Here is a 9159-nt window from a genome sequence, read left to right as displayed (position 1 = left end):
TCTGGGATTTGACTAATAAAGTTAATAGCTTCTTTCTTATACAGTTGACAAGACACAGCTAAAGAAAGACAAGTTTGGGCATAAAGTTCTCTCCTCCTTATGGGCAGAGGGGAAAATATGAAGGTCCAATGACTCCCCCTTCCACAAAAATAGTCAATTATCACCCGTTCTGAAAAAAATCTGGTCCCCTAGTACCTGAAGGTGCTTTTCTCCAATATTCATACTTGTCTCTACTTGTCTTAGTTCTGATCTGGCACCTGTCTGCTCTGTGTGTAGTTTTATCTCCCTATGTGACTGAGAGGTCATGGTGTGTGTGTGTGTGTGTGTGTGTGTGTGTATTAGTAAGGATGAATGGCTTTCCAATTTTCTAATTTTTATAAGTCTAATTCTATACCTATTCTGTGTCTAATTCTATCTAACAAATATTTGTTGAATACATAAATGGATTGTGAAACTCCAGGTAGGACATTCTGAAATTACTCTCTCTTTGTGTGTGTGTGCGTACGTGCGTGTGTGTGTGTGTGTGTTCCTTTCTTCCTGGCAAGAATAAAACAAACATTAATATCCACCACTTCTAGCTCATTTAAAGGCTACGTTTAAATGTTTTGCATCTTCTTATTACAGGTGTTATAGACCTCAGATTGATGACTCTGAAGTTATCTGAAAACAGGCTATATTTAATTCAACTACAAAACAGAAGGCCTAATACTTTGGAAGGTAGGTAATTCATATTCCATATTCCATATTCCAGGTGTCGGGCAGTCAAAGTTTATTATAGTTAATTTTTTAAAGTTTAAAGGATCAAGATTCCTGCAACTGGAAGCCATTTTTTCACATTTTAAGAAGAGATCTCAGCAATTTGAACTGGGGTACATTTTATCACAGCTACTAAGTCTAGAAAGATGTTGCCACTTCTTTTATAAGAATTATAGTTGAAGGGTTGGAAAATTATGGCTGAAGGGACTTTACTACAAGGTTTGAGGCAGTCTACATTTCTGAGCTGAGGGATATAGCAAAGTTGATTGATTTCTCTAGATGGACAAGTATTCAGTCTTCTAAGGCAAGCATGCCTAAGGAGAAACAGGACTCAACAGGAAGCCTTGTAGCTGAGGAAATATTTATATATATCTGGGGAGAGTGAATGGGGATTTAAATGAGAATCAGTCTGAATAACTGGGCATACATTTGGGGAGATATCTGAGAGGTGGAATGGAGTGTGACGTGGGCAGTTTTGTTTGGAAAAGGGTAAGCTTGTTGATCTATGTCAAGGAGGTACTCAATTGATGATCCTATTATAAGGGCCTATAGCTTATGCCTATTTCTTTGTTAGAAATATCCTTCTTTTCCAGTCTCCCCTTATTTAAATCTTGATAGTTTCCTAAGATACACTCTAATGACCTCTACTTCCCTGAAATTTATCCATGACTTATCTAGCTGAAAGTTCTCATAGTCCATATAGTATGTTGTTCTAAATGACTCAGGTCATTTTTTGTGCATTCTGGTTACATGTGTACCTGTCTCTCTGAGATACAAGCTCAACCATAACAATAGGGTGGGATCATTCAGGATAAGAGCTTTGTTCTTTGTTCCTGGTGCTTCCATTATAATTTGGATACTATTTTTGTCTTATGTTAATGACTTCATATGTATTTTCTGAATGGCTTCTCAAATTCTTTGTGGATGAATCTGGAGAGGAGGTGGGAAGAGTAAAATAGCTGGCCTTACCAAGTGACCTATAACAATTACAAAACAATCGAAACATTAAAAAAAAACAATTAAAAATAGCAAACATTCTTAAAAGCAGGTGGTGTCAGGCACTGTTTTAAGTGATTATTGCATTCTTATAAAAGTCCTGTGACTTTTCCCAAGAAAAATAGTTCCTAAGAACTATTATTCTATTTTACACATGAGAAAAATGAAACACGGAGAGTTGAGCAATTCCCAAGTCACAAAGCTAGACAATGGCTGACCCAGTATTTAAATTTAGGTAATTTAACTTCAAAGGATATTCCCTTAATACTCTACTACACATTAGTTTCAGATTGGTGCTGTAATAAATTGTCATAAACTTCATGGCTTTAGGAAAATTACAAATTTATTATCTTACAATATGGAGGTCAGAAGTTCCAAAATGGATTTCACTGGGTTAAAATCAAGGTGTTAGCAGGGATATATAAATTTTTTAATTTGTATTTTTTAATTACTTAAAAAAAGAGTTTAGGTTATTATGAAATTTAAATATTGCACATATCTATTTAGTAGAAAGTGAAAAGCTGAGGTAAGCAGCAGGGATGTGTTTTTCTCTGGGGTCTGCATGGAAGATTGCTCTCATACCTTTGGCCCATGCCCCTCTTCTGTCTTTACAGCCTGCAATGGCTTTCTCTTTCTCAGAATGCTATCTCTCTGATTCTGACTCATTTGCTTCCTTCTCTATTGAGGAGCCTTGGCAATTACATTGGACCCATTCAGATAGTCAATGATAATCTCTTTATTTTGAGGTCACAGTTTACCATGTAATCTAACAACTCATAAGTTCCCAGGATGAGGACATAGATAGATTGGGTGAAGTCAGGTCATAGAAGGCTGAACTTGATGAAAATCAAGCACATGCTTCAATAAGCTTTTATTATTTGACCTAACAAGTTAAAGACTGAACAGAAATCAATATTTTCAGTGAACTACTATGCACATGTAATATTTTATTTCATGTTATATTTGTTTATAACACTTATAACTTATAGTGCCAACAAAGGAGTAAGAAAAAGATTATTTTGTCTGAAGATCACAGTATAACCATGTATAATCACATCTTACAGAAAATTTAATTCTATTGTAAAGCTATACACATTCATACATCCAAAGTAAGTCTTTCACAACACTATATGAATCATTTGGGTCCCAAAATATACTTCTGGCTTAGTTATTCACAATTGTGGTAAGAAGTTATTGTTTTAAATTACAGCAAATTTATTTCTATTGTTCTTGTGAGTACCAGGTAAACATTTATTTTACTTTGTAGGTGTTTTAAATAGTTCTGCTTTCTCTCCAATTAGATTACATACTCCTTAAGCATTTAAGAAAGCCGCTTCTTCACATCACCTGACAGTGTACTATGATCACAGAAAGTACGCTATAATTGTTTATAATGTTAATTGCCATCAAATCTCCAGGATCACTCCCTAATCTCCATCTCCCAATTTGCCTCTGCAGAACCTAAAATGCCAGGATCCAGTTTTCCTGAAGGGGAGGCTAGAAGAAAGATGGTTCAATGGCGAATAGCCTGACAAATAAAAGGTTTTCAGGCCTGGGACTTCTGAAGACATGAACCAGTATGCTAGAGAGAAAAGTCTACAATGGCCAAACCAAGAAGAAGGGCCAGAGGCAGATAAACACTGTAGAGCGTCACCAAGGAATAAAGATCTAAGCATGAAGTAGTTGATCCGGAAAGTAAACTTAAGGTTGATCATTACTGGATGCATGAAATGTACGTAGCAGTTGGATTTTGCATGCTCACAACCATATGTACAGGCCACATTTAAAGGTCCAGGACCATGGTTGACAGGGGACAACTATGACATAATGGATATTGCTAGAAATTAAAACTTGACAGTAGAGTAAATAAGGCTTTCTAGCTGGATGGCCTGAAAATATTCCTGCCAAGTTTTGTACGGTTCTTGATTGAACTAGCCAGGGAAAACAGGATTGAACTCATACTGATACTCATTCTCTCCTTCCAAACAATATTTAGCTGACTGCCCAAATTACTTTCTCCCTTCTCTCCAGGACTGTATCTTTTATTCTTGTGAAATACTCAAAATTTTTATCTATTAAGTTTAGTGCAATGATTTTGTTTGCATCACATATTTATTTTGATGTGTCTAAAATTTTTCACTTATTTGTAAGTCTTCCAGACCTACTAAGCCTCCTTTAGTACTTTGATTTGGGTTAGGAGAACTCTCAGTGATCAGCACATAAGAGCAAGCCCATTGACTACTACAGGATAAGAATCTGGCCTTAGAACAAGAAATTTCTGTCACTTTTTCTAGCCAAATAATTTTATAGCACTTGATACACTGTCTCCTACTTGACATACTTCTGTTTGGTTTAGGATATGCAGAAGGGGAAAGGAATAAAAACAGTATCAAGATTTATGGTTTCCTTTCTTATGAGCGGTGGTTTCTTTTCATATTCAGTCAAGATGTGATGGAGGTACTTACTGTCTAGCATTCTCCCTCAATGAGAGAAACTAACAATTGGCCTCTGTAACTGGCAATTTTGAAAAATAAAAGTTTAAGAATGAACCAAAAGATTCAAAACCTCTATATGTGCAACTCTTTGCTGTTCCCTGGCAATCTCTTCTCTCTTTGGCCACATGGCTGTCCTGCAAGACTATTTAACTGCTTCCTAAGCAAAGGTGTTGTGTAAGTGCATGAATAAATTTTCATTGGTGAAAAATGAATCCAAATGATGTGTACAAATTCCACTTCATGCCTTAGAAAAGAATTACTAATCTTCTCCTTCATTTTTAGCCTTAGAGAGAGAGGACTGGATTCCTATTGCTCTTCATGGTAGAACTAGGACCATGAACAGGGCAACCTTGGTGTCCACTTCATGGAGATACAAGAATTCCTGCACCAGCCTGGTCCCTGACTTAATTTATGGTATGCTGACCCCTTTGAACTGTTACAACATGGGGAAATAAATATCTCTGTATCTGAACTACTGTATTTTGAGAAATTTTTGTTATAGCAGCTTAGGCTTTTTTCCAACAGCACATTGAGTGAAAATTAAATGGGAACACTTTTCCTAACTGCAAAGATCTTAACTTCACTTCAATTAGAATTCTTGAAAGAAATGGAAATGAGCTGAAGTCTTAAGATGCCAAATATTGAGAATTAGGATAATTCTGACTGTTTTCTGAATGCATAAGGACCAGAGTGTCTAGAAATGTCAAGAGGAGGTATAAGAAGTGTCCTCAATAAAACTCAACGTGTGTTTTGTGGAAATGGAAGAATGGCAAATTAAGTTGGATTCTCTTTTATGAGCTTGATTTTCATTTCAGAGAAGGATGGGAAAGACATCTTTAGAATTTAGTCTTTGTACAATGTTCCAAGGCAAACAAAAGGAAAAGACCATTTCCATATATATTTTTGAAATGTATTTTTGCCTAAGCTATACAAGCAGCCCAGAGGACCTAATATTTGCTATGTGTCATGGTTTATAAAGATGAGGTCTATGGCAGGGTATGGATTACTGAAATAATGCTCAAAAATACACAGAATCATTGTTTCCTGGACTTTCATTCCCTATGTATTTGCACAAAGTTTGAAAGTGATCAAATAGATCTAAGAAATCTTTAGAGATGAAAAATCAATATGACTTTAAACAAATTCAGTTGATTTTGCATTATGATATTATTTGCCATTTGTTTATCTTTTCATCACTAGATATATTATATATATTATGATATTACACATCAAGGTCAGGGTATAAAATATCACATCCTAAATATTTCTAAAGGTTGTAGTCCCCTTCTTCCACGAAATAAATGTTCCAAAAATCAAATTTCCCATAACTATTAGCCAAACATAACAGGTAAATGATTAGAAATATATCATGCTGTAAATATTAATATAGACATATTTGGGGGAGAATTCACTTGTTAAGATGTTTTATATAAAAGCATCAAGGGAAAGTTCTTGGTGTACAGCCTTGCTTCCTGAAATAAGTTCTTAATAGAGTTTATTATGCAATTGCATGTTAAAATTGACAGCCCCACTGTATTTTTTAAGATGTAGATTTCTTTCTATGTGTAGGTGCTACAAATTATTCTAGGAGCCACTTTGCTAAAAATAAGCCATCTATGTCAATAATGAATGCTCACTGTACAATCCAATATCATTTGCACCTGCAAAGGTTCAAGAAGGTAACTTTAGGTGAAATGAAAAACCCTTTTATATAATGACATACTTTCCAAAATATTCTTTATTGAGCTACCTTGGTTCTTCTTAATGAGCTACTGCCCTCCAAGTCATACATTCTTCACATAATGGGCATAATGGCAGAATGCAAATATGAGATCAGGTAGAACATTGGGATTTAATACTAATTGTATATCCCTCAGTCTATATGTTCTCTATAGGACTTGTTCTGGCCAGGGGTTATCTACCTGTATTTTGGCATTTATGCAGTAACTCTGGAACCCAGTGCTTCTTCTAATCCCCATTATCCCTGACCACATTCAAATGACCTTTCTATGTCACTTTCTGACAACATTACTAGCCAGGGATTAGATTAGCCATAGTTCTCCCAGTCTTGTTAGATTCCTACTCTCCTCAGTGGAATGACTGTACTTAGGTCATGGGCCATGGAGTTCATCCATAAAAAACAAATGCAGATCATCCTAGACAATGTAAATACAAGTCATTCTGCAAGTATGGGTAGGCCAAGAAAAAAATGAACTTGCAAGATGATGCCTAAGAGGATTGTGTCTCAGCCCTGAGAGCCAGAGCCAAGGAACCATATCCCCTCTGATCTTTTAATGTTCACTTATTTTTGAGAAAGAGAGACAGAGTGCAAGCAGGGGAGGGGCAGAGAGAGGGAGACACAGGACCTGAAGCAGGCTCCAGGCCCTGAGCTGTCAGCATAGAGCCTGACACAGGGCTTGAACTCACAAACTGTGAGATTATGACCTGAGCTGAAGTCAGACGCTTAACGGACAGAGCCACCCAGTTTCTTCCTCTCTGATCTATTAAATGTGCTGGTTAAAAAAGAAACAAACAGGAAAAACAGAGATAGGAACAAGCAGTGATTAAACTTTGTATGAAGATGTGAGGTACCTTCTTCATTTCTCTTTCTTTGTGCATCCTTGCTGTTCAATATAGGTCAAAATGAGGCCAATCTTGCCTTTACTTTCTATTATGGTATTAAATGATCATTAATCAGACTAGGTACTACAAAGGCAGTAAAAATATGCATTGACTTATGGGACAGTTTTACAAAGATGATGGTGTGGACTTACACCTCCTGCAGGGGCTCAAGTCTGTAAGGTGGCCGAGTTGGGAGGGGTATGGTCCACTCATGAACTGTGGATTAGCTGCTTCTCTAGTGAGATAAGGAGCCCACTGAGAGGTTAAATCCAAAACCATTCCCTAAGTGACCTCTTAGAGACTCATAACAGGACAGTTGTATGAACTGAAGATACAACAAATGTCCTGAAAAAATGCAGAACTGAAAATATGAGGTAACTTTTTCATTTCTCATCGTCTTTGTGAACCTTTGCTGCTCTATCTAGGTCAAAATGAAGTCAATCATGAGAATAATAAGAAACCTTTCCAGTTTCCATTCTTATACCCACTCTGATTTCTTACCTAAATAAGGTTGGATGGGAAGTAACCATGTGTGGTTGCTTGAGGAATATTCTCTTCTCTAATAAGGAAACACACTTCAACTGACTTGGGACCACATGTTTTCCTAAGCTGGGTCCATGGCTTAGCTGGGTTAAAGCCGTCCATTACTTCAGACACAGCACAGCTTGGTCAGTACCATGGTTAGCTGGGGCCATGGCCTGATGCCACCAGGTCCCTCTCCCCATGACTTCAGGAAGTGGTAGTGATGATGATAATGACATTGATTATAAGAGCTATTGTACACTGAGCATTATTTTAGCTCAATACATTAACTTTTCTCCTGTGTAGAGGAGGAAAATGAACCTTAGAGGCATTATGTAAGTTGCCCATTATTTACAATGAAGTAAGTGGTGGAGCTATCAGAGTTGCTCTCTTGATTTTTTCTCATTTCAATCTTGACCTCATTTTAGCCTCAGGGGCGCTCTTTTTACTCTCATAGGGACTTTATTTTTACTCTAGTTTCCTAAAGGTGCCATAAACAGGATGGCTTAAAACAACAAAATTTTATTCTGTCACAATTCTGGAGGCTAGAAGTATGTAATCAAGGTGTCAGTAAGTCATCAAGATCGGTTCCTTCTGGAGGCTCTAAGAGATGATCTGTTTCATGGCTTTTTCCTAGTTTCTCCTGGTGGTTGACAGCAATCCTTGGTGCCCCTCAACTTACAGCTGCATCACTGAAATTTCTGCCTCCTTTTTCATATGGTATTGTCCCTGCATGTCTTTATGCCTTCACATGGCTTTTCTCTAAGTGACTAGTGAGTCATTGAATTTAATTAAGGCTCATCCTAATCACATATGACCTCATTTTAACTTGATTACTACAAAGATCCTATTTCCAAGTTAGGTCACATACACAGATTAGGTACTGCAGATTAGGACTTCAACATATCTTTTGGGGGGACACAATTCAACCAACACTTTGATTTGCTGTTGCTCTTTACACTGTTCACTAGTAATTTTTCCAGAAAGTCAGTTGTAGGAAAAAAAAAGTATTTTTTTAGGCAACCTCTGCTATCAAGCTGTTAACATGAAGCTCCCTTGAAGCAAGTCTGTGCATAAGGGCCTGGCTTCTCTCTCAAAATGGACAGGAGAGCAAAACACAAATCAATATCTCAAAGAATTATCCTGACACTCCTATGGGATTGTATCTTGAGTGACTGCTTTGCACCACCTTCATTGCAGCTCACAGAAAAGGTGTCTCCCTCTCAAGTCATACAACACAGACAACATAAAAGCTCATGCCAGATGTTTCTTCTTCTGCTTGTTGACAGAACCAAATTATTTATGAGCATGTCATTTTACTTGGGGAATAAGTGCTACTCAAACTCCCCATCTACATATTTGTTCACATGTGATAAATAAGGGCCAGGGTAGAACTGCTCAGAATCAGGTGTCCTACTCAGCTCAGATCAGAGAAGGTTATAAGTGAGAGGGTTAGAGGGAATAATTCAAAGAAAGAAAATAGGAATGTTAAGATAATCAGTAAAAAAAAAAAAAAAAAGTAGAGAAATGTCACTTCTAATTGCTACCCATGCAGTAAAACATGGTCACCGCTTAGGGAATCCAAGAAAGCAGTCTCTTTTGGGTCCAGATGGTGAGAGTTAAGGCTATTATGTGTATTGAAACACCATCTGTATTTTTGAGAACACTGACACCATATTCCAATATCCAAGGGGAACCTGCTTGTTCTAATTACTGCAGTACCTGAAACATATTCACAGCCTCTCCATCTGCACCACGTTCCTGATGC

This window comes from Hyaena hyaena, unplaced genomic scaffold, assembly GCF_003009895.1.
Source record: "Hyaena hyaena isolate Hyena2069 unplaced genomic scaffold, ASM300989v1 scaffold_170, whole genome shotgun sequence".
NCBI lineage: Eukaryota > Metazoa > Chordata > Mammalia > Carnivora > Hyaenidae > Hyaena > Hyaena hyaena.
The sequence above is the reverse complement of the archived record's forward strand: the minus strand, read 5'-3'. Positions refer to the sequence as shown.